The following is a 25,307-nucleotide window of genomic DNA, read 5'->3' as shown; positions in this document are numbered from 1 at the left end:
TGTAGCAGAAAACAAATTGGCCTAAAATGTTAAAAAATTTAGATTTTTACATTTTTTTTTTGGGAATTTCATATAAAAAAATGTGAAAAATATTGTTATTTTTGCAAAATTGACGCTCTTTTTTTGTTTATAGCGCAAAAAGTAAAAAGCGCACAGGTGATCAAATACCACCAAAAGAAAGCTCTGTTTGTGGGAAAAAAAGGACGTCAAAATCGTTTAGGTACAGCAATTGTCCGTTAAAGTCACGCAGTGCCGAATCGCAAAATAGGCCCTGGTCAGGAAGGGGGTAAAATCTTCCGGGGCTTAAGTGGTTAAAATGGAAAAACGCGAGCGCTAAACGCGGGTCATCGCGTTCGGGTCGCGTTTTTGCGTTTGAAACGCCGGAAAACGCGTTCAAACGCAAATAATTGCTTTCCAAAAAACGTCCCTGAACTCAACTGCCTGTAAATGACTGTAAATGACCCTGTGTACATGGACAGATAAGATAACATAGAGGAGGGCTCAGGGGCTTCTGGATAAAACGCCCAACTGCTCCTAAATGGCCGTTTACAAGTTGCAGTGTACATGGAGCCTTATAGAGGAGACCACTGCTTCCAAAGCTGAAACAATGAGAGAGATATCAGAAGAAGCACTGACAAAGGTGAATTTTATTTATAGAATAAGAACTGATAACGTGTAACTTTATACATGGGGAGGCCGGCGGTACAGGCACACAGGGACGCGCACGGCTTGTTTATTAAACACGTCAAAGTAGCGGGCACGGGGCACACCAGCGACCCTCACTCTCTCTCGCCCGCCGTGCCCTCCCAGCTCACTGGCGCCACCCAACGGCTCCCCACTCCCTCCCAGCGACGTCACGCTCAACAAACGTTACGTTTTGAAAATCACTCCGGCCGCGCGGCCGTCTCTCACCCACCCGGCAGCCAATCAGCGGCCTGGATTTTTCCCGCGGGCAGCCAAGGGAGGGTGGGCGTGTCCTCAGCAACCGTGGGGCGTGCACGGCCGGACGGAGGGGGAGGATCTTCGCCTGCCCGTGTGCCTGTCTTCTCTCCATTGATTGCCAGCCAGCGACAGCAGCAGCCTCTCACCTCCGCGCGCACATAAGGATGAGACATTCAGGTCACCGCTCTCTTCTTTTCCCGCCACTTGTCCTGTCCGTGTGTCCGGGGGGCAGCGGGAGGTGGGGGGAGGAGGGAAACCCGGGGCCCGCCGGCGGCTCCATCTTATACAGTAGGAGGAGGGGGGTGGCTGGGCCTGAAACTTGGCGGGATCGTCACTGACCGGCTATTCCCAATGTACGATCCGCTCACCGGGGCTCAGATTATGTACTATGGGGAGAGGAGGGGGCAGGGCCCTATTATACTTCTCATTGTGGGATTATTATTGTTTATTATTCTATGTGTGTGTATAGACATGAATATTGTTTATTATGTAGCATGTTCTGAATGGGCCCCACACATTGGTGTTGGTTCTGTGTATGGGGCCGTACCCTAGTTTGGGTTCCAATAACTGGTGTACAGAACCTGGACTGGTATGGGCCCCGTACACTTGTCTGGGTTCAGTAGATGGCTGTCCGGGGGGGCCATACAGGGGCTAAGCTGGTATCTGCCCCGAAAGATAGTATAGTGTACCCTAGGCTAGGTTCTAAACGGCCCCCCCGTACCCTAGGCTAGGTTCTAAATGGCCCCCCCCGTACCCTAGGCTAGGTTCTAAACGGCCCCCCCCGTACCCTAGGCTAGGTTCTAAATGGCCCCCCCGTACCCTAGGCTAGGTTCTAAACGGCCCCCCCCGTACCCTAGGCTAGGTTCTATATGGCCCCCCCTGTACCCTAGGCTAGGTTCTGTATGGCCCCCTGTACCCTAGGCTAGGTTCTGTATGGCCCCCCCCCGTAGCCTAGGCTAGGTTCTGTATGGTCCCCCCCCCCTGTAGCCTAGGCTAGGTTCTGTATGGTCCCCCCCCGTAGGCTAGGTTCTGTATGGTCCCACCCGTAGCCTAGGCTAGGTTCTGTATGGCCCCCCCCGAACCCTAGGCTAGGTTGGATATGGCCCCCCCGTACCCTAGGCTAGGTTCTATATGGCCCCCCCGTATCCTAGGCTAGGTTCTATATGGCCCCCCCCGTATCCTAGGCTAGGTTCTATATGGCCCCCCCGTACCCTAGGCTAGGTTCTGTATGGCCCCCTGTACCCTAGGCTAGGTTCTGTATGGCCCCCTGTACCCTAGGCTAGGTTCTGTATGGTCCCCCCCCGTAGCCTAGGCTAGGTTCTGTATGGCCCCCCCCCCTGTAGCCTAGACTAGGTTCTGTATGGTCCCCCCCCGTAGGCTAGGTTCTGTATGGTCCCACCCGTAGCCTAGGCTAGGTTCTGTATGGCCCCCCCCGAACCCTAGGCTAGGTTGGATATGGCCCCCCGTACCCTAGGCTAGGTTCTATATTTCCCAATGGCTAGGTCCTGTATGGGGGCCGCCCCCACTGGTACCCTAGACTAGGTCCTGTATGGGTGTTCTCCCCCCCCCCCTTGTACCCTAGGGTAGGTCCTGTATGCCCCCCCCCTATACCCTAGGCTAGGTCCTGTATGCCCCTGTACCCTAGGCAAGGGCCTGTATGGGTGTCCCCCGTACCCTAGGTTAGGTTCTTTGTGGCCCACCCCATATATCCTAGGCTCTTTTTGGGGTCCCCTCTCTGTACCCTAGGCTAGGTTCTGTAGACTGGTATGGGTTCCGTATGGGCCTCATACGACAGTCAAGGCTCTGTAGACTGGCATAAAGGATCTAGTCTAGTATGGGCCCTGTACCCTAGTCTAGTTTCTGTATCGACTTCATACACCAATATTTGCTCACTAGACTGGTATAAAGACTAGTATGGGCCTCATGCAACAGTCTAAGCTCAGTATATGGGTATGTGCCCCATACAGGACCTAGGCTAGCTTGGGCCCGTTCCCTAATCTACATTCCATAGACTGGTATACAGGACCTAAGCTGGTATCTGCCCCGTATGCTAGTCCAGGCTCCATGTACAGGTCCTAAACTGATATGGGCCCCATACACCCATCAAGGCTCAGCAGACTGGTATACATGACCTAGACTGCTATGGGCCACATACGCCAGTCTAGGCTCAGTAGACTGGTATACAGGATCTAGTCTAGGTTCTGTTAAGACCTAAACTGGTATGGGGTCCATGTGTGCTCCATACCATTGGAATCTGTTGTATTTGTGCTATTGCTATATAAAGTTCTAATTAAAAAGGTACCTGCATCCTAAATTACACTTTCAGATAAAGAAAAAAGGGGAGCTGGAGGATTTTTTTGGTACCAATAGACACACATGGGATCATGTAAGATCGAAATATATTTATTATTACAAAATGGTAATATAAAATTAAAGTTTATTTAAAAAAAATTACACCCATAGTTCTGACATGACTGTGTTTTAGCCTGTTATGGCCAAACAGTATAGGTTGATACCAATGGAAACACAGATAGTCAATACAGAGACATGTATATTTTCAGAGATAAGCTTCAAAAATAAATACCTGGGCACTTACCCCTGGATGCGTGAACAGGGTGGATAAATGGGCAAATATATGTGTGCCGGTACAAAGTCCCCTGGGCGGATGTGAAAGTAGACCGGAGCTATAGCTGTAAGTATATCTATATAGGATCTAATACCGGCACCCCTATACTTGGCCCTTTATTCACCCTGTTCACACCCAGGGGTAAGTGCCCAGGTATTTCTTTTTGTAGCCTATCTCTAAAAATATACATAGATTTATGTTTATAGGTCTCTATAGTGAAGATTGTTTTCTCATTGTAAAAAAGTCTTCTTGTCTCACCCCTGAAATGCCTGAAGAAGCGGGTAACTGCGAAACATGTTGAGTATTGACTAGCTGTGTTTCCATTGGTATCTTATACTGTTTGGACATAACAGACTAAAACACAGTTGTGTCAGAGCTATGGGTGTCATTTTTTTTTTTAATGCACTTCCATTTTGTGTTAGTGTTTTGTATTGCTGCTGTTTTTGTAAAAATAAAAAATATATATTTTGATCTGATGTGTGTCTATTGGTACCAAGAAAATCCTCCAGCCCCCCTCTCCTCTTTTTCTATGTCTGCAAGGCTCCATACCATAGTCTAGGTCCTGTAGGCTGCTATACAGGATCTAAACTGTTAAGGGACCCATACCATGGTCTAGGTTTCATTGATGGCTGTACAGGGCCCATACAGGACCTAGACTGGTATGGGCCCCTGTACCTTAGTCTAGGTTTCGTAGACTGGTATATAGGACCTAACCTGGTGCACTCCTTGGTAACTTTATTGAAGCATTAAAATCACATCACGGGTATGACAGGAACATAAAAGGTAACTTATGCTAAAGTCAGTGGTTTGAGTAAGCGCTGACTTAAGCGTGAAACGCGTTACCTTTATGTTCCTCTCATACCTGTGATGTGATTTTAATGCTTCTATAAAGTTACCAAGGAGTGCTGCAATAATCCGGATTTTTGCATGTCTGAAGCTCAGACGAGCTGTGCACCACCCTGGGTTCCTGTTCACGAGTCGGTGACTCACCTAGAGTGGCATTTCTTTGGCTTTAGGGATCTAGACTGGTATGGGCCCCCGTACCCTAGTCAGGGTTTCGTAGACTCGTATACAGGACCCAATCTTGTATGGGCCCCGTACCCTAGTCAGGGTTTCGTAGACTCGTATACAGGACCCAATCTTGTATGGGCCCCGTACCCTAGTCAGGGTTTCGTAGACTCATATACAAGACCCAATCTGGTATGGGCTCCCGTAAACTAGTCTAGGTTCCAGGTACATGACTTAGACTGGTATGGGTCTTTTGTGGGCCCCTTGTACTAGTCTGTGTCTGGTACTTGGTCTGTGTATGGTGCCACACACTGCTCTGGCTCCTGTATTTATTGTGATTTTTTTTTTTTTATTTATTTTTTTTTTTTTTTTACCCCCACCCTAAATTTTCATTATTCTCCATTGCTAGTCGTGTCTGAAATTGCCCAAGCAATGCGATTAACATGATTGTCTACAATGTTGGGAGATGGCGCTTGGCCTGGCAAAGCTTGCAGTGGCCTCGGCTCATCTGTTGTGATGTTGGAAATTAGCTGATGTCCTAAGCTCACCAAACACATTAAAATCTAATTGTTCAATCCTCTTAGGCCCTTTTCTCACGGCTGATCTGGTCAGGTCCACCAGTCTGTTTTTTTTTTTTTTTTTTTCAGGTGTACCAGATTAGAAGGTCCCTGCAGTCCTTTAGACGGCTGTACATAGACTTGTAGACTTGTGTCCGTTAATGCCCGCCTACCTCTGGCTACGATCTGATATAAAAAAAAAAACGAAGAACTGTGTCCTCTTCCATTTTGGCAGACCGAATCGGAGGTAGCCTAATGTAAACGAACAGCGGAGTCTGTTTACACCAGGCCACCTATAGAGATTAACTGGGTGGGCACAGATGTGACCTCATCCTGCTCATCTCCGGAATCCTCCCTGTGTGAAAGGAGCCTGAGGTCTACCAGGAACGATGTGGTTCAAGGCTCTGCCTTATTTAATACAAACTGATTGGAGAGATTTGTTAGGTCCTCATTACATAGTTCTGGTAAACCTAAAGTTGGTTTAAAGATTGTTTATCCATAGAGGTTGTTCACATATGTTTGCTATGCTGACACCATCTAAAAAGTGATGTGGTGGCTTTTCAGATGGTGTTTGACAGGTGGAGGTGGTATGTCACTTCCTCATCACCTGCTTTAACCCACAAAATGCTGACCCACTTGAATGGCTCACAAGCTGCAGTACTGCTTCTCTAAAGCAGCATGTGCTTTAAATTTTGCAAATAATGGTAAGGCACATACATTGACATGAGATGTTGGGGTGTGTTTTTATTTTTTATTTTCTGTCTGTGTTGAAATAGGGTAGTCATTTTTGTCTGCCACATCAAAATTGCATTATAGCAAAATGCATGGTTCCAGTGGCCCAGCCTGGACCACTGAGTATACATGCTATAAGCTGTGTGACTACTTGGGAAGTAGAGGAACACTAACAGTTAGCATTGCCTTCTGGGTCCTATGCTGCACTGCCGTCCTGCTTTATAATAAGCACAGGATGTTTAAGTATTTGGCGTCATTCACCTTTTTATTTTCTCTCCTCCATGAATGCAAAGCATTCTGATTGGCTAAGGTGAAGAGGCAGTGCAGTAACTTCACAATCTCCAACCTGTCCAATCAGAGAACGTGGGCCACGCATACATTGAGATAATGCACGGCATTCTGTTACCCCGTGCCAAGCAGGAGAGACCCCACCTGTGCGGAGGGCAAGCTGCTAAACACATTACCCAGAAAACAGTGAGGATCACTAGTAATAGTGGCTACTACAGTGATTATCCCCCTTCCACAGGTATGGAATATGTACACTTGGACTGGCCATACATGGTTCCGAACCCTTAATGGGCAGGCTGAATTTATCAACTTGGGTACAACCAGCCTGCCAGATTCTTTCGATCTATTGTTAGTGGCTATAGTGATAATCATTGTCTTCTCCTGGCAGGGATGGCTGCCCCCTCCCACCGAGCGAAGACAATCGCTAAATCCCCTGTCACCACCGCTACCTGTGGTGGTTGCAGGATAGAAATCTGCACGGCCTTGCATTCGTCAAAGCTGGGCCAATGTAACTTTACAATAACATCCATACTTCGAATTCCGAATGAAAGTGGTTTTCCCACAATTTACATAGTATGTTTGGCCCAAACAATGTCCCTTACTAACGTGAGGTGCGGCATAAACTGTATGTAGCTGAGGCTACGCACAGCACACCACACTATGCTTCCGGGTGCGAGGAACACAGTATAGTCTACAGCGGCAGCGCTCAGCCATTCAGAGTAAGCAATGTATTTTATCAATGAATACAAAGCGTACTCTGGCTGAGTCAGGGGCAGGCTGATGATGTCACAGCTAAATCAGCCAATCAAAGGAAGTTTTGTATTTATTGATGGAATACATCGCTCCCTCTGGCTGAGTGCAGCTGTTGCAGACTATGTGCGGGGTGTGAGGCGAGAAGTCTCGGCCCAGAACACAGTGGGGTATTCTGTATGTAGCTGCAGCTATATACAGTTTATACTGCACATCCGGAGGCCTCAAATATTGGTGAGGGACATAGTTCGATTGGGCCCCACAATGTAAATTGTGTGAATCTGGAGTTCTTCTTTAAATTGAATGCCTTTGCTAGGTGTTCTGGTGAAATTAAGTGAGTTGGGGAAAATGAGTGACACCACAGCACAAATGGAAGAATGACCCCTTGTTTGGGCTCTGCAGGGATGTGTGTGATATTTTTTGCATGGGCTCACACCTTTTCTGGTGAGCGGTGTTCATCTTCATAGATCGCTGCAAGGAAACATAGAAAACAATTGTCTTCTGTGTTCCCTGCTTATACCAGAACACTGCTTTGGAATAACTTTAGGTTGCCGTGTGCAGCTCACTACAGAGTGTCGCAATGTGTGGTTGTGCATAGACTGGGATGTGTCATTGTCACACTAAACTCTGGTTCATAAAACAATCTATTCAAGTGTATATCCTGAACTCGCAGTACTTTCTATTGCCCGGCACTCAGCCGCCTCCAGATAGCCAAATTCCCTTTTTATTTTCTATTTATTTTTTTGCTGCTCTTCCTGTTGGAGGGTGGCTTTCTTCATTCTCAATGGTCCCCCACTATATATTACGAACGTGTGGTGTGTATAGAGCACTGCAAATGATTGCAGCTAGCATGTCCTGCTTGTTCTGAGCAAATGGGGGGGGGGGGGGGGGGAATTTGGGAGCTAAGAGGACATTGCAAGGAGGCAGAAAAAATACAATTAGAAATGGTTTATTGGAAAAAAAAAAAAAATTGGCAGTGGATATTTATAGAAGAATTTTTTTGAGAGTAAGGATTTCCTTTAGTGTCAATTTCAAAAAAGTTTAAAAAAGGATTAACTCGTATGTATTGTAACAATTAGTGGTGCACTGAAATCCAAATTTGTGTGCTAAAACTTAATTTGCCACTTCATTCATGCATTTGGCTGAAACTGAAATTTTTTTTTATAAATGTATCATATTTGAGTTTTAATATAAAAATTTTAAATGAATATAAATTAATTTCGGCCATTATCAGCACCTTTTTAAAGCCGTGTTAAAAATCCTTCTTGCTGCACCTTTGGGGCATATGAACTCTTGAACTCTTCAAGACCTCCTGGCTTTCAGTTGTGCTCTGATCTCAAGTACAGTGCAGGGCAAATAATCCTGTAGTGTATGTGAGGGTGTGCCTGCAAACCATAGAGTGCAGGTAGCCTGCTGGAGCAAGGAATAAGGAAAGTATTAAGGGTGAATTGGATGTGTGTGTGTGTGTATGTATATATATATATATATATATATATATATATATATATATTATAATCTCTCACACACACACACACACACACTTATATTCCTGGGTTATGGCTGATATTTCAGTTATGAGCGCGATAAACCATTTGCACTCTGCTCATATATAGCGGTCGCCAGGTGATTAAACATGTGCCCAGGTGCACACTAATGCGGTACAATTTGCGGTGTAATTTATTCTTTCTAGGTGCAATAGTGAGAATTTTTAGCAAGTATCTTTTTGCACACGTTACCCAGTGAGCCCTGTTTTTGCAACCCTTCTGAGAGGGTCTTTCCCCTCTCACCCTCCTTGGTCTTTCCTATATGTGCCTGGTTGCTTGGGGTTCCCGGCTGACCCTCACCAGTCAGTGGATCCCACACACTTCACAGGTTTTACCCCCTTAGTGCCTATGTAGTCTGCCTTTGTACTTGCATGAGGTTCGCAGAGCAGTAAGAGGAGCTTGCAGAGCCAGAGACCATAGCAGGAGATTGCAGGAGTGTCCATATACAAAGCTAATTAATCTTATCTGTGGTGTGCACTTCTTGGTGTCAGTAAGTGATTGATTCTTGGAGTCCCTGTTGTCCCAGGTGGAGGGGACTTTTGGGCGACGGGCTGGCAAAAAGCGCACCCTGCCTTCCCCAGCTTCACCTGTCTGATCAGATCCTGAATCTGATTCAGCTGCCGTGGACGTGGGTTATCCTGCTGGATCTGCAACCACGTGCCCTGAATCCTGAGATAGTGAGGATGATTCCTCCACTTCTGCAACCGCATACAAAAGGGCACTGATTGTAGCGGTCTGTGAAACCTTAAAAATGGAGGACGCAGCTGAAGCTGCCTTGGAGGCGCAGGTTCCCTTTGGCATTCACTAGCCATTCAGAGAGGGAAAGGTATTCCCTTTCCTCTCCTATTTTGACAGAATTGTCACTAGTTAGTGGGGGCAACCAAAACCTCACCTTGGGGTCCCTAAGCAATTTTTGCTAGGCGATACCCCTATGAGGAGTCCCTCAAGAAGTGGACAGTTCCACCAGTCGTGGACCATCTGGTTTCCAGAATAAACAAGGCAACCATGATTCTGGTTGAAGAGTCCCTGGCCTTTAAGGACCCGGCTGACAGGAAGGCAGAGGTTGTGGCCCACAATATGTACAACCCTGGCTGGTTAGGCACTGAGGCAGATATTCACCATTGCCCTGTTGTTGAAGACTTTGACTCAATGGGCTAGGCTTTTGAGTCATGACCTGGAGGGGGGAGTTGTCCCCCCCCCCCCCTTTGCTGAGCTGGCGGACCAGCTGGTTCAGGGGCTGCAGTTTATCTGTGATGTCTCTTTGGATGTGGCTCGACTGCGTTTCGTCAGTGGCTCAAATGCTGGTCTGCGGACCAGACTTCTAAAAGGGTCTTGACTGATCTTCCCTTTCAAGGAGATTGCCTGTTTGGTGCTACCCTTGATGACATCAATAAAGATCTCACAGGGGGAGGAGTACCTTTCTTCTGCAGGCTACTAGGGGGAAGGGCCCTCGTCATAAACGTGGGCCCTCCTCGGCTCATACCTGTGTTCTTCTTTTTTTTTTTTTTTTTTCTTTTTTATCCCTTGGTCGATTGACAAGGGATCGGAACTCTTCAGGGCCGTCTCATGAGGATCCAAGCGGGCTTCTCCAGACCCCCGGTCAAGGCCCCTGAATGTGTAGGTGCACCATCACCCGTATCTGGGGTGGGGGCGTCTTTGCTGATTCCCGGACACGTGGACTCTCTTGGTAAGTCAGGTGGGTTCACAAGGTCATTTGGTCCAGCTACAAGATCTAGTTTCGTTTTTATCCTCTGGTAAGGTTCTTCCTTGCAATGTGCGACTGTCCCCGGTCCGCTTACAGGCTCTTTTTACTCAAACCGGTTTACAGTCCCCAGGAAGGAAAGCAAGGTGCGTCCAATTCTGGAACTTGAGGCGCTGAACTGCTTTGTGCGGTTGCAGAAGTTCAGAATGGAGTCCATTCGTACAGTGGTGGCTTCCCTGCATCAGGGGAATTTTTTATTTCCTCCATCAACATAAAGGACGCTTGCCTTCTCATTCCAATGTGTTGGTCTCCAGCGCTTCCTCCACTTTGCCGTGGGAGAGGAGCATGAGCATTATCAGTTTGTGGCATTAACCCTTTGGTCTCCCTTCTGCTCCTCGGGCCTTCACGAAAGTGTTGGCACCGGTGCTAGCATTGTTATGCCAATGGGGAATCTCGATACTGGGCTACTTGGACAACCTCCTTCTGCAGGCTGAGTCTCCTACTGCTCTGGTGGAAAACCTGGAGATCACAATAAGAACTCTGTGGGAGTTTGGCTGGATTCAGAATTTTCAGAAGTCTGCTCTGGTTCTGTTCAGAAAGCTGGACTATCTGGATCTGAGTCTGGACTCGGCCTTAGCCAGAATGCTCCTTCTTTAGACAAACTCCAGAAACTGCAGGCTGTAATTCATCTCCTGCTGTCTAGCAGATGGTAATCCCTCCGGACTTATGGGTGCTGGGCCTAATGTTGTCTACCTTTTTTTGAGCGGTTCCATTTTGCACACTTCCATATGAGGTAACCTGCAAGTGAGATTCTGCCCAAATGGGACAAGAATCTGCAGTCTCTGGACAATCGGATCCTGCTGAGCTGGGATAACGGAGTCCCTGATGTTGTGGCTTCGTTCTTTAGCGCTTCAGCTGGGCAAATCCTTCCTCCACTTGTATTGGACAGTGGTCACCACGGATGCCAGCCTGCCAAGCTGGGGAGGCGTCCTTGGCAGAATTGGGGCTCAGGTGGTCTGGACACTCGGAGTCCAGACTACTGATCAATGTCTTGGTACTCAAGTGATCAGACTGTGCCTGGAACATTGGACGAATTGTCTTCGGGGATATCAAGTGCGCATTCAATACAATGCCACAGCCGTGGCTTATGTCAATCACCAGGGGGCCAAAAGTGTCCTGGCAGCTCCTGGAGGTAGCCTTCATTGTAAGGTGGGTAGAACAGGTAGTTCCAGCCCTCTCCGTTGTACACATTCCTGGGGTGGAAAACTGGCAGGCGGTTTACCTCACATGGCAAGGGGAGTTTTCCCTTCAGAGAAGTTTCATCAGTTGTCGCTCTGGAGGGCATCCCCGAGTTAGATCTGTTGGCATCCCGGCTTAACAGAAAGGTGTAGAGGTTTGTGGCTCGGTCACGGGATCCTCTGGGGGAGGCCACGGATGCGCTGGTTGCCCCGTGGGGGTCAGTATTCTCGGTTTTATGCCTTCCCTACTCTTAGGCTTCCGCCAAAATATCTACACAGGATCGAGGCAGAAGGAATTCTGGTTATCTTAGCAGCCCCAGACTGGCCTCGCCAGGCTTGGTATGCCGATCTGGTGAGGCTGGTCGCCGACGTTCCTTGGAAGCTTCCTCTCAGGGAGGATCTGCTGTCCCAAGGACCAATCCTCCATCTGCTTTTCAGTCTCTGGCTTTGACGGCTTGGCTGTTGATTGTCAGGTGCTGATGGCTAGAGGTTTATTTAAGTCTGTAAATCCAACACTGTTAAAAGCTGGGAAATTTACTTCTAGGAAGATCTACCATTGTATGTGGAAGATGTACATTGCGTGTTGAGTGTCTTGGGGTTCATCCTCGCTCTGTGCAGGGTGTTGGAATTGGCAGTGTTACCCTGTGGTTCATAGTGATAAGGTGGTTTCTCGCCCCTGTCCATCGTTCCTTCCTCAGGTTGTCTCTGTATTTCATTTGATTGAAGACATTGTGTTGCCTTCCCTGTGTACGAGGCCAAAACATCGGAAGGAAATTGCTTTGCATGCCTTGGATGTGGTCTGGGCACGTAGGGTGTACTTGGCAGCTACGGAGTCTTTCGGGAAATTGGACTGTTTGTGCTTACTGATGGGCCTCGTAAAGGGTTGTCCACTTCCTCTGCGACCATTTCCAGATGGATCAGACAGATAGTGATTCAGGCCTATTCCATCAAGGGCCAGGTCCCTCTTTTTTCTGTCAATGTGCAATCTACACGGGCGCTCAGTGCCTTCTGGGCCTTCTGTCATCGGGTGTCAGTGAAGCAGGTTTGCAAGGTGGCCACCTGGTCGTCGGTGCACACTTTCACAAAGTTCTATAAAGTGGATGCGTAGGCATCTGCGGATGCTTCTTTTGGCTGCAAGGTTTTGCAGGCTGCGGTTTAGAGGACTTGATACTCTGAGGGTGTTTTTTTTTTTTTTTTTTTTTTCAGGTGAGCTCCAGTTCTTTTGGTTGAGCTCCTGCTTACCTGGTTGGCTGTAGTTAGCCTTAGGAATTTCTTTTTTTCACTGTTCCCACCCCTCATGTTTAACATTGCTTTGGGACATCCCAATGGTTAATAAGATCAGGAGCTGTGTACATCAATGAACGAAAGAAAATGGGATTTTTGACTTACTGTAAAATCCATTTCTCTGATGTTCATTGACCGACCCAACACCCACCCCTCTGGAGTTGTAACTCTTCTGACACGGCTTGTAACAACTAAGTACCTTTAGCAGAGAGAGGGAGTATACCCCCTGGGACTGCCCATAGGTGTAGCCAAACTTTTTTTTTTCTGCCTAATGTCCTACTTCTGTGGGGGGGGGGGGGGGGGGCAGTATAACCCAGTGGGTTAAGAAGGATCAGGAGCTGTCCGTCAATGAATGTCAGAGAAATGGATTTATTGGGAAGTCAAAAATTTTTTTTTTTTTTTTAATCAATCTGATCTGGGCGCTGAATCGCTGATGTAATTAATACATTTTTATCTGCAGGGTATGCTTTAAAGTGTATCCAAACATGCTCAATTTCCTTACCTTTCTCCTTCTGCTGTTTTTGCCACCTTCCATTTTGATCTGCTGCAATGGCTGTAAAATCTTTAAAATGGTATGAAACCCTCAGCCTTTTTTGAAATTCTAAAGTGGTTGTAAACCTCAAACATGAAATATGAACAAAGCATATCCCTGTATAGCAGGTGTATTGAGTTCAGATTCACAGTGCTCCAGTCAGTAAAAAAGTTTTTCCGGCAGAGGTCCTAATCACATTTTTATGTAATGACTCAGATCCTCCACGACTCAGATCCTCCATCACAGCCCTTCTCATATAGCACAATCTCGTTCTTGCATCAGTGTTCTTGGTCTCCCCCACATGTTTCCCTTTCAGACGTCTTCTTATGCCCCCTTATACATCACACACCCCCTTTTATTCACAGCAGTTCTCATCGCCTCCTCCACCACAGTAGTGTCCTCTGCTCACTTCAGGTCAACCCTACTTCCCCAGCAGCACCTCTCCCTTTCATATCATTTTCCCGCACACAGCACTGCCTCCCACTTCATATCACCCCCCCAATCCTTCACACCCAATATTTCCTTTTAGGCTGGGTAGTTCTGGATTGAGGCTGGGAGGCACAGGGTTATATTTTCATTTTAAGTTGGTGATTGGTTGCTAGGAGCACCCTGCATCCTAGTAACACATCACCTGTTAACTTGGACAGCTCCTGCTCCCACCCTCATTCAGGATTGTCCTGCTTCCCGCTCTTTGCTCTGCTGTGACTGGCTGGGGGGGGGGGGGGGAATCCATTCCTAAATGGCTCAACTGCAGTGGTCCAGAGGGGGACGGTAGCTTAGTCCGGATCTGGACCATGGTCTGCCATTTATTGACTCCTGTTCTGTAGTGTGTACTAGCATGAATCCAGAGCATTAAGTGAGATTTTGCATGCTGCCTCATTCCTCTATCTGCAGGAGTCACTTCTGGCAAGTTTTTCTCACCCTAAGTGCCTGTTAACACTCTTGCAGCTGCACACTTTGTATGGCTAAATTCGCACTGCACCCGCACCAAAGACGCACAGGACCCTTTTTTTCAGCCGCATCAGGATCGGATCGCACAGTGGTTCACACCCGATCCTGTACGAACTGTAAAGATCGCACTGCGATATGCGATCAAACTGGGGGTGTCGTTAACACTTCATTGACACCCTCAGCGTATCGCATATGGAAGTGTGAACTGCCAAGGGTGCGTTTGCGATGCGGGAACAGGCTGCGAATTCGCAGCCTTCCCGCATCGCATAAGTGTGACCCGACACTTGGAGTAAAAAAAAAATGATGGGGTGGGTGGGCGGCTCTATCTCATCTCTGTTCCTGTGTGGAGGGGGTGTGTACCTTCCCCATAATAAGCTTTCAAACTTCTCCTCACTGGGCTCTACAGTGTGATATTAGCACCCCACCCCCTGCTTTCAGTTCTCACAAGCTGTATAAATTCTAAACTTTGAAATGATGCAGAAAAGAGATGGTGGCAGAAAACCAGGTACAACCTAAGTAGGAGGATTTGTTTCATCTGTGTATCGCCTGAGACCAGTCCCTTCACGGAGTGTGTGTATATGTAAGGGTTTACAACCTCTTTAAACTAGAATTTATGCAAGGATTTAAGCTAAAGAAGCTGCATACTCTGTGATTAACAACTGGCAAAAGTGGGTTTACCCCTTGGAGCCCAAGCCTTTTTTCTGACATTTGTTGGGTACACGTTAAAATCAGCATTTTTTGCTAGAAAATTATTTAGAACCCCCAAAATTTATATATATTTTGGGAAGAAATACACTTTCACGAATTAAAAAAAAAAAGTCAAGTTAGCCCAATTTTTTTTTTTGTATAATATAAAAGATGTTATGCTGAGTAAATAGATACTGAACATGTCGTTCTTTAAAATTGCGCGCACTAATGCAGTGGTTCCCAACTCCGGTCCTCGGGACCCACCAACAGGCCAGGTTTGCAAGATAACTAAATTACATCACAGGTGATCTAATTTGCTGCTCAGTGATTGCAGTATTCTAGTCTGCATCCCCCAAGGTAATACTTAAAATCTGGCCTGTTAGTGGGTCCCGAGGACCGGAATTGAGAACCACTGCACTAATGGAATGACGACAAACTTCGGTACTTAAAAATCTCCATAGGCAACGCTTAAAAACATTTTCAGACGTGACAATGCTGCTCCATCCACATTTTGTCAAACTCTTGGTTTCATCCCGTCAGTGAGGGATAGTGGGTTGGTCGCACTGCACCTTGTCCATTCAAAAAGCGTAGGAAATATTTACTACTTCTTGTCCTGTATGTTTGTGGTTTTAAGTTTTTAATCTTTTTGTCTTTTTTATCTTGTTTAAACTTTGATAATTAGTGCCGGTTCACACTAGGTCGCTCCGACTTAGGGGGCGACCTGTGAAGTCGCGTGCAGCGCGACTTCGGCGCGACTTGCAGGGACTTCATGAAATGAATGTCAATGCAAGTCGCCTTCAGGTCGCCCCAAAGTAGTACAGGACCCTTTTTCTAAGTCGGAGCGATTAGAACCGGTCCTGTACTACTCAATGACCGCGACGGTGCACGACTTGCCAGGCTGACCAAGTCGCCTGACAAGTCGTATTAGTGTGAACCGGCACTAAGGCCTTATGCACACTGGACATTCTAAAAACGGCAGTAGTGTTAGCTGTAGAATGAGTTTTGCTGCGTTTTTTTAGTTTTTTTTTTTTTTTTTTTTTTTTTTTGGCAAAACTATGCTCCATTCAGAAATCATCCCTCCAAATAAATGCTGATAACGGCTTGTGTACATGGACATATAGGATAACATGCTGGGGAGTTTACTGGCTGCGGGAAAAAAAAATATCTAAAGCCAAAAACAGCAGCTGTAAAATCATCCTATGTGCATGAGGCTTAAACCTGGAAGCTGATTGGTTACTATACACAGCTGCACCATTTTTAGTAAATCTCCCCCAAAGTGTTCCTTTTACAGAATACGATGCCTTCTGTAATTGGATGAGGGGAGATTTTTGGGTTCATATGCAGATTTATTTCTTATACTTCATCTGCTTTGGGCCAGAGAAATGGCAGTTGGTAGTCTCTTGAAATTTGACAAGCTAGTATGGACAAAGCAGGCCAAACTATTTACTTCACTAACAGTTCACTTGCTGGGTACGCTGTATTAGCTGTATGTGGCCTGTCTTCTGACAGCAGGATAGGAACTTCACATCCCACATTCGGAAAAAACAGTTGCTGTATACTGTATGTGGCTGCATCAAGCAAGTGCACCTCTTGGTGCAGTATGTAGTTTGCTTGGCCCAAACAAACTTTTTTTTTTTTTTTTTTTTTACAAGGACATTTAACCTCTTGCCAACCACTCTAGCCGAAATATCACATGGAAAAGTGGTTCCAGTGGAGTTAAACTTTAACATGAGCCTATCTGATGGTTTTTCTATAAAGGTAATAGTAGGTATCTAATTGTATTCATTACTAATGAAGTAGAGATTTACTTTGTACTGTGCATGACACTTTTGTCCGCTTTTTTACTTCCTCGTTGTAGGCCTTGCAAACACACAGGCCTAAAGAGGGGATTCTCTACTCATGTTCCTGATGCTGAACAAGCATTTCTGCTAACCACCTCCCTCCAAAGACGTCTAAAACAACGCTTTAAGCTGCATAGCTTGGTGTACATGAGTGCTTTTAAAGTGTCGCATGGAATGTTCCCTGTAATGTTACATCTAGGCTTCACCTTTTATGTTTCATTCGTTTTCACTTTGATTACTTCAGGAGTTTTGGAAAAATTTTTGTATGGAAGGGGAAGTGGGGGCCTGTTTAAACAGAAAATATATTGGCACCTTCCCCCATGTATAATGTCAAAACAATGATAGGGCACAGATTAACCAGAAGAGTCGGTCAAGCTATGTCCTAGAAAGGGGGGGGGGGGTTTGAATGTGCCTCTATAAGTCATCAGATATGCATATGTTTATAGGAATAGTCAGCAACACACATATATTATATATATTTTTTTATCTTTATTTAAACATGTAATAAAAACATTAAGTACGTAGTTTGAGCATATGTAAGTTCAACACGTCAATGTCTTATACACAATTTACAAATCTATAAGAATATTGCTGGAGCTACGCGTTTCGCATTATGCGCTTCTTCAGGGTCCAGCAAAAAAGGTGTATTTAGACAGAATCAATCTTAGAAATCTAAAAATACATAAGAAACTTATTAGGTGTATGAATATAACCGAATAAATAGAACATTTTTGTTACCAACTCATTATATGTAGGCTTTATTTTACATTGCTATTTCTATTCATACATAAAAACCAGACCATTCTGTTGTATAAACATAAATATTTCTACCTATTGTCCCTATAAGAGGAACCAAAAGTGTGTTTAAATCGTAGACATGTTTCATATAAATTATACATGATGATAAATTATTTTATTTCCTATATACATCATTTGGAGAGGTTAGAAAACAACTCAATAGACTTCCAGAAGAAAGAGAGCGCATCAAAAATCAAGAGAGAAAAAAAAAAAAAAAAAAAAAAGGTCTTCTGAAAGGGGAAGGAATTGGGAAAGGGAAGGGGGAGGGGGGAAGGGGAAAGCAAGGAGTGGAAAAGATATTGGGATGTAATGTAGGATGTGAATTACCAAATGACCCAAAGGGGGGGCAAAGAGAGGGTAGACTGGTACCCCGGAATTGAATCAAAACCGGGGGATAGTCCATCCCTATACAAGGTTTGGGCAGGATATCACAAGATGACAAAATGGGGATCCACATCGAGAAAAGCAGAGGAGTAAAGATATCTTTAAAGTTTGCTAATAAACTTTAAAGATATCTTTACTCCTCTGCTTTTCTCGATGTGGATCCCCATTTTGTCATCTTGTGATATCCTGCCCAAACCTTGTATAGGGATGGACTATCCCCCGGTTTTGATTCAATTCCGGGGTACCAGTCTACCCTCTCTTTGCCCCCCCTTTGGGTCATTTGGTAATTCACATCCTACATTACATCCCAATATCTTTTCCACTCCTTGCTTTCCCCTTCCCCCCTCCCCCTTCCTTTTCCCAATTCCTTCCCCTTTCAGAAGACCTTTTTTTTTTTTTTTTTTTTTTTTCTCTTGATTTTTGATGCGCTCTCTTTCTTCTGGAAGTCTATTGAGTTGTTTTCTAACCTCTCCAAATGATGTATATAGGAAATTTATCATGTATAATTTATATGAAACATGTCTACGATTTAAACACACTTTTGGTTCCTCTTATAGGGACAATAGGTAGAAATATTTATGTTTATACAACAGAATGGTCTGGTTTTTATGTATGAATAGAAATAGCAATGTAAAATAAAGCCTACATATAATGAGTTGGTAACAAAAATGTTCTATTTATTCGGTTATATTCATACACCTAATAAGTTTCTTATGTATTTTTAGATTTCTAAGATTGATTCTGTCTAAATACACCTTTTTTGCTGGACCCTGAAGAAGCGCATAATGCGAAACGTGTAGCTCCAGCAATATTCTTATAGATTTGTAAATTGTGTATAAGACATTGACGTGTTGAACTTACATATGCTCAAACTACGTACTTAATGTTTTTATTACATGTTTAAATAAAGATATATATATTTTTTTAATATATGTGTGTTGCTGACTATTCCTATAAACATATGCATATCTGATGACTTATAGAGGCACATTCAAACCCCCCCCCCCCCCTTTCTAGGACATAGCTTGACCGACTCTTCTGGTTAATCTGTGCCCTATCATTGTTTTGATACTTCAGGAGTTTGTGAGGCAGACTGCCCAAAACGGCAAATTCTTTAAAAGAACGTGCCAAGGATAGATTTATGGTAGTGTACATTGCTACCCTGACCGGTATCCTGACATTGTTCTATCTAATAAACAGTATACTGGGGATCAGGATGATGGCCCCAGAGCCTACACCTTTACATAGTTAATAAGGTTGGAAAAAAAGACAGCAGTCCATCCAGTTCAACCTTAAGTGTATGTGTTGTGTTCGTCAAGAGTACATTGTATTTCCCTGTATGTTGTGATCGTTAAGGTGCACAATACCATCGACACTCCCTGCGGATACACCTGCTTGTGGAAGAGCATTGCACATCCTTACTGCTTTAACAGTAAAGAACCTTCAGTGTAAGGTTTAACAGCTTCTCTTCCAATTTCAGTGAATGGTCTTGTGTCTTTTAAAAATTCCCTTTCACTGAAAAGTTTTTTTTTTTTTTTTTTGTCCCCCCCCCCCCCCCCCCCCCACCATGAAGACTACAATGCTTGTAGTCTTTCCCCATAGCTGGACTCTCTTAGTTCCAGCACATCCTTCCTTCAGGACTGGTGCCCAGAACTTGACGGTTTACTCGAAATGCGGCCTGACCAGAGTTTTGTAGAGTGGAAGAATGATCAATTTATCTCTGGAGTTAATCCTCTTTTTTTTTTTTAATGCAAGCTAATATTCTGTTGGCTTTGATTGCAGCAACTTGACATTGCATGCCTTTGCTAAGCCTACCATCTACTAGGACCCCCAGGTCCTTTTTCCATCCTAGATTCCCCCAGAGGTTCTCTCCCTAGCGAGTAACTGGCATTCGTATTTTTTGCACCCAAATGCATTACTTTACATTTTTCAACATTGAACCTCATTTGCATTATTTTCTTTAGGTTTTCTTGTAAGTGTTTCTCGTCCTGCGCTGAAGTTATTGCCCTGCTTAAAGTGGAACTTCACCTTCCCAATCAACTTTGACTATTTTTAATCCTCACTCTGCTAGTATTGGTAAATAGATAGGAAAGTATATCATATTTACTTCTTTTAAACTTTTTTTTTTTTTTTTCTTACTTTTCTTCAGTTACTTCCTGGTTTCTTGCCTAGACAAATGTCATACATCCCAGGAGTCTTCAGGACAAGAGGATGGGTTTTCTCAGCTAAGCACACTCTTCTGCATGTAAGCTTGAACTAAGGCAAGATTGATTCCAGCAAGTAAATGCTACATGAATCATCTGCCCTTATTTAAGATGGCCAGAAATGCTAGGGGGGTGTTTTCCAAAGTGATTTCTTAGAACAAAGCATTGAGACATGGACAGATGGGGGAGTTTGCTTTAACCACTTAAGCCCCGGAAGATTTTACCCCCTTCCTGACCAGGGCCTATTTTGCGATTCAGCACTGCGTGACTTTAACGGACAATTGAGCGGTCGTGCAATGCTGTACCTAAACTAATTTGACGTCCTTTTTTTCCCCCCACAAACAGAGCTTTCTTTTGGTGTTATTTGATCACCTGTGCGATTTTTTTTTTTTTTTTTTTTTTTTTTTTTTTTTTCTCTCCCCCCCCCCCCCCCCTCCCCCTCCATGCGCTATAAACAAGAGTGCCAATTTTGCAAAAATATTTTACACATTTTTTTATATGAAATTTCCTCCCCAAAAAAAAGTAAAAATCAAAATTTAACACTTTCGGCCAATTTTTTATGCTACATATGTTTGGTTAAAAAAAAATCGCAAAAAACGTATTTTGATTGGTTTGCGCAAAAGTTATCGCGTTTACTAACAAAGGGAAAGATTTTTGTCTTTTTTTTTTTTTTGCGGTACTGCGACATTGCGGCGGACAGATCGGACCCTTGACTGACAAGCGGTCAGCCCCTCACAGGCAAAGTGACGTACCCGATGTCCGCCGCTCACTCACGATCGTCCGCGACAGCGGGAGAAAGTCAGGCGGCTAGTGTAAACAAGCCGCCTGTTATTCTCCCCTGTGTAGAAACACTGATCATACGGTTCTACTATGTAGGACCGTTGATCACTGTCCCTACACCTCAAGCCACAGCCAATCACAGTTAGAATCAAGCCCCTAGGGACACACATAACCCCTGATTATAGCACTGATTACTGCAGTAATGTCACTGGTAACCCCAAAAGTGTCAAATGTCAGTCAAGGGTCCGATCTGTCCGCCCCCAATGTCGCAGTACCGCAAAAAAAATCGCAGATCGCCGCCATTATGCGTTAAAAAAACAAAAATGACAAAAATCTTTCCCTTTGTTAGTAAACGCGATAACTTTTGCGCAAACCAATCAAAATACGCTTTTTGCGATTTTTTTTTTTTACCAAACATATGTAGCATAAAACAAATTGGCCGAAAATGTTAAATTTTGATTTTTTTACACTTTTTTTGGGGGGGAATTTCTTATAAAAAAAATGTGAAAAATATTGCTATTTTTGCGAAATTGTCGCTTTTTTTGTTTATAGCGCATGATCAAAAAATCGCACAGGTGATCAAATACCACCAAAAGAAAGCTCTGTTTGTGGGAAAAAAAGGACGCCAAATTCGTTTAGGTACAGCGTCACACAACCGCGCAATTGTCCGTTAAATTCACGCAGTGCCGAATCGCAAAATACCCCCTGGTCGTTTAGCAGCCAAATCCTCCGGGGCTTAAGTGGTTAAAGAAAGGTAAATGAACATTTCTAAGAAAAAAAAAGTGTGTACTCTGCCCTGAATTCAGAAACAGTTTAGCATCGTTGCCACACTTCCTAGGAGGATGCATTTGGTGGACTTCACTAGCTAGATCAATGTATATTTTGGCGCTTTTCCACTGCATGGTACATGTTTGAGCGGTTTGGTACAGCGGCGCTTTCCCACTACATGGTACGGCTTGCTTAAACAGTACCACCTTGGTTGGGGTTCCAAGTGGGCCGTACCTATACCATATCCCACAATCCTTCGCATGCAGCCTTCATTGTTTGTCACTACTAGCCACTGATTGGTCAGAGAATCGTTGTAATCCCACCACTTAACTACTTTAGTGGAAAAGCAAACCGAGCCGAGTAGAGCCTATACAGTGCCGACTCGTACCATGCAGTAGAAAAACAAACCGAGCTGTGCCAAGCAGTGCTGAGTGGAGCCGAGCCGGTACTCGCAGTGGAAAAGCGCCATTTGAGGGAAGTATTGGGGTGCCTGCTTTTACACACACATGAAATTTAATGGCATCTCTGCTTTAGTCTGTAGGGTTCAATATTCAGTTGGCCCACCCTTTGCAGCTATAACCACTCCCAACTCTTCTGGGAATGCCAACAAGGTCTAGGAGTGTGTCTATGGAAATGTTTGACCATTTTTGCAGAAGCGCATTTGTAAGGTCTGGCACTGATGTTGGATGAGAAGGCCTGGATTGCAGTCTCCACTCTAATTCATCCCAAAGGTGGGTTGAGGTCAGGGTTCTGTGCAGGCCAGTTAAGTTCCTCCACCCCAAACACGCTCATCTATGTCTTTTTTATGGACCTTGCTTTGTGTACTGGTTCAAATCATTTGGTGGAGGGGGATTATGTTGTGGGGTTGGGCTTGGCCCCTTAGTTCCAGTGAAGGAAATTCTTATGGAGTCAGCATACCAAGACATTATGGACAATTCCATGCTTCCAGCTTTGTAGGAACAGTTTGGGCATGGCCCCTTCCTGTTCCAACATGACTGCGCAAAAAGCAAGGCTCATAAAGGCATGTATGAGCGAGTTTGGGGTGGAGGAACTTGACTGAGCTGACCAACCTGATAATAAAGAGGATGTTGCCATACCACAAATCTACCTATATTTTTGCTGAATGTAGAGAAGCTGTATAGTTCCACTTTTTTATTTTCTCAGGTTACTCACATTAGTCTGTTAACATACCAGTTTATTTTGGATTGAGAAAGGAAACTCTTGAAACGCACGCTTTAAGTATCTGAACTGAGTCCAGAGATTTAAGGCAAGTGTGCAACTTTAATATCGTGGGGCGCAGAAGACAAAGCCCTCTATTTAGGGCTGATGTCTTTTCATAAGGCCGTTGGTATTACTGTTTATAAGGAAGGGGTTTTGGTTCAAAAATGAACTCATTTTCATCTAATTTTGTTATATTGGCTTTGTAGGGTGTGTATGTGTGGTATCGGAAGATGTTTTTGTCCATATCATGATGACCTTACTAGTACACTGGGATACAGCCATTGCTGCTTGCGTTTTAATCGTAATATCCTTGCGTTATTGCATGTCCTATGTTGCTCCTACTAAAACATATATAGATATCAACAGGTGGTTATGGACTATGCTGACTAAAAAAATGTCAACAGTGAGGCTGCTTATGGGAGGAACAACGGATTCCTTGGTAAAATTGCTCTCCAAGAAGCCAAAGGTATTGGCGAAGCCAATAAACTTCCACTGGCCACGTCTTAAAGTATAACTCTTATTTTGTTAAGAGCAGTGTGGAGTTAGAACAACTGTCAGGCTTTTATAGTCATCTGTGTGTGTTAGGGAGAATCGCTCTCCTTTTTCTTGATCCCCAATGAAAGGGAGTAAATCCACCAGGGCGGGATTGGAGGGTAAAACTGGTTGTTGCAGTTTACAACTTCTAATACGGCTGATTATTGCTCTTTTAGTGCTCCTTCCTGAAGTTCTGGTCCTCCCAGTAATGAGTGCAGTCTCCAGTCAGCTTGTTTAGTGTGGAGGAGGGTGGAGCCGTGTAGTGCCTTGCCATCTCAAGTTAAGGAGCTGTGTGTTTCTGTTGATGCACACTAGGGCTGAACGATAGTCGATATGATATCGACTATCGTTCTGTGTCCGTGGGCGATATTCATATCGCCGAGGACACGATATTAGCATAGGCAGGAAGTCGGGACTCGGCGGGGGGAGGACTTGCAGTGATTGCGGGGGAGGACTCAGTTATTCTTGTAGCAGCCGACACATCGGTGAGCAGCGCGCCTTGAACAGTAGAAGAACACACAGCTGCATACAGTGAGTGACTCACTCCACTTCCTGCAGCCCACACGTTCAGTCTCCGGCTCCGCCCCCAGCTAGTTCTCAATGGATGAATTTCTCAATGGAGCAGCGAACCAACCAATCACGCCTTGAACAGCTGCACAGCTAACCAATCAGGCGTGCCTGCACGCCTGATTGGTTCGCTGTGCCGCTACACACGGCGTGATTGGCTCCCTGAATGTGCCATTGAGAAAACTAGGGCGGAGAGTGAGACTCACTAAACGTGTGGGGCCGGGCTGCAGTGCACGAGTGAGTAATGTAATGTATGCGGCTGTGCTCCTGTCTAGCTCCAGCCTCCTACCACCACTGCCAGTAGCAGTATATATGTGAAATACAATAAATAATCTATATTGACATGGTGTGTATACAAAAAGGGAAAAGTAGATGGATGTATGTATATGTAGAGGAAAATAAATTATTAATCATTCAGAGGTGATTTATATATTTTCCTCTACATATACATACATCCATCTACTTTTCCCTTTTTGTATACACACCATGTCAATATAGATTATTTCACATATATACTGGCAGCGCCAATCACTTCCTCTTACTTTTTATAATCTATTATATAACCCCTTCCAGGGTTATATTCTGGAGTGGGCTGCAGCCAACCTCCTTTATATTTCTCCATATAAAGGACGGGTCCCACAATATCGCAATATATATCGTTGGAAAAAAAATATCGCAATATATTTTTTTTCCAATATCGTGCAGGCCTAATGCACACAGTGTGGAGAGATACAACTGTGGCCCTTGCATGGAAGGGAGGTCTCCATAGAATGCTGCAAGAAAAACACAACACTAAATGGATCACTGTTACCAATGACCAGCAACCAAGTATCATGTGATTGCTATGATTTATGCCTTTGTCTTGCAGGGTTTTTTTTTTTTTTTTTTTTAAGTATATACTACCGCTTTAATTTTCAAATGTATATCCCATAGTTTGTGGACACTATAGCGTTAACACAAACCAATAATACACACTTATTAGGATTTGTTAAGCAAAGACATGTAGCAGAATACATTTTGGCCTAAATCTGAGGAAATTTGATTTTTATTGGATGTTTTTTTTTTTCCCCACAAAATAACTCGGTGGTGATCAAATGCCACCAAAATAACTCTATTTGTGTGCATTCAGAATATACCGTGCATACAGTTTACTGAGGGCTGGTTCAGACTTCTGCAGAGTAAATCACTGCGCAGGAATTGTTGGTTCTAGCTAACCTGAGAACATGATTTGCATTTATTTTATTTTTTTTTAACTTTATTTAAATGTCACAGTATAACATTTCATTCATTTTATGCATTGCAGCTCAGCTGTGGTGCATAGAAATGCAAAGAGAGGTGCAGACAAATGCTGGTTATCGGTTATAATCTG

General features: G+C 44.5%; 1 protein-coding gene across 1 annotated transcript in view; it reads left to right on the top strand.

The window, feature by feature from the left end:
* Positions 1-966: 966 nt before the first annotated feature.
* The window catches only part of NSD2 (nuclear receptor binding SET domain protein 2), a 162,061-nt gene continuing 137,720 nt past the window's right edge, over positions 967-25,307 (top strand). Inside the window, exon 1 of the mRNA XM_082252839.1 lies at positions 967-1,119. The gene's annotated coding sequence lies outside the window, so the exon portion shown is untranslated. The remainder of the gene's footprint in view (positions 1,120-25,307) is intronic.

The sequence above is a fragment of the Pelophylax lessonae genome (genome assembly GCF_965119305.1).
Source record: "Pelophylax lessonae genome assembly, chromosome: 1".
Lineage (NCBI taxonomy): Eukaryota > Metazoa > Chordata > Amphibia > Anura > Ranidae > Pelophylax > Pelophylax lessonae.
This window is presented reverse-complemented; position numbering and strand designations above follow the sequence as displayed.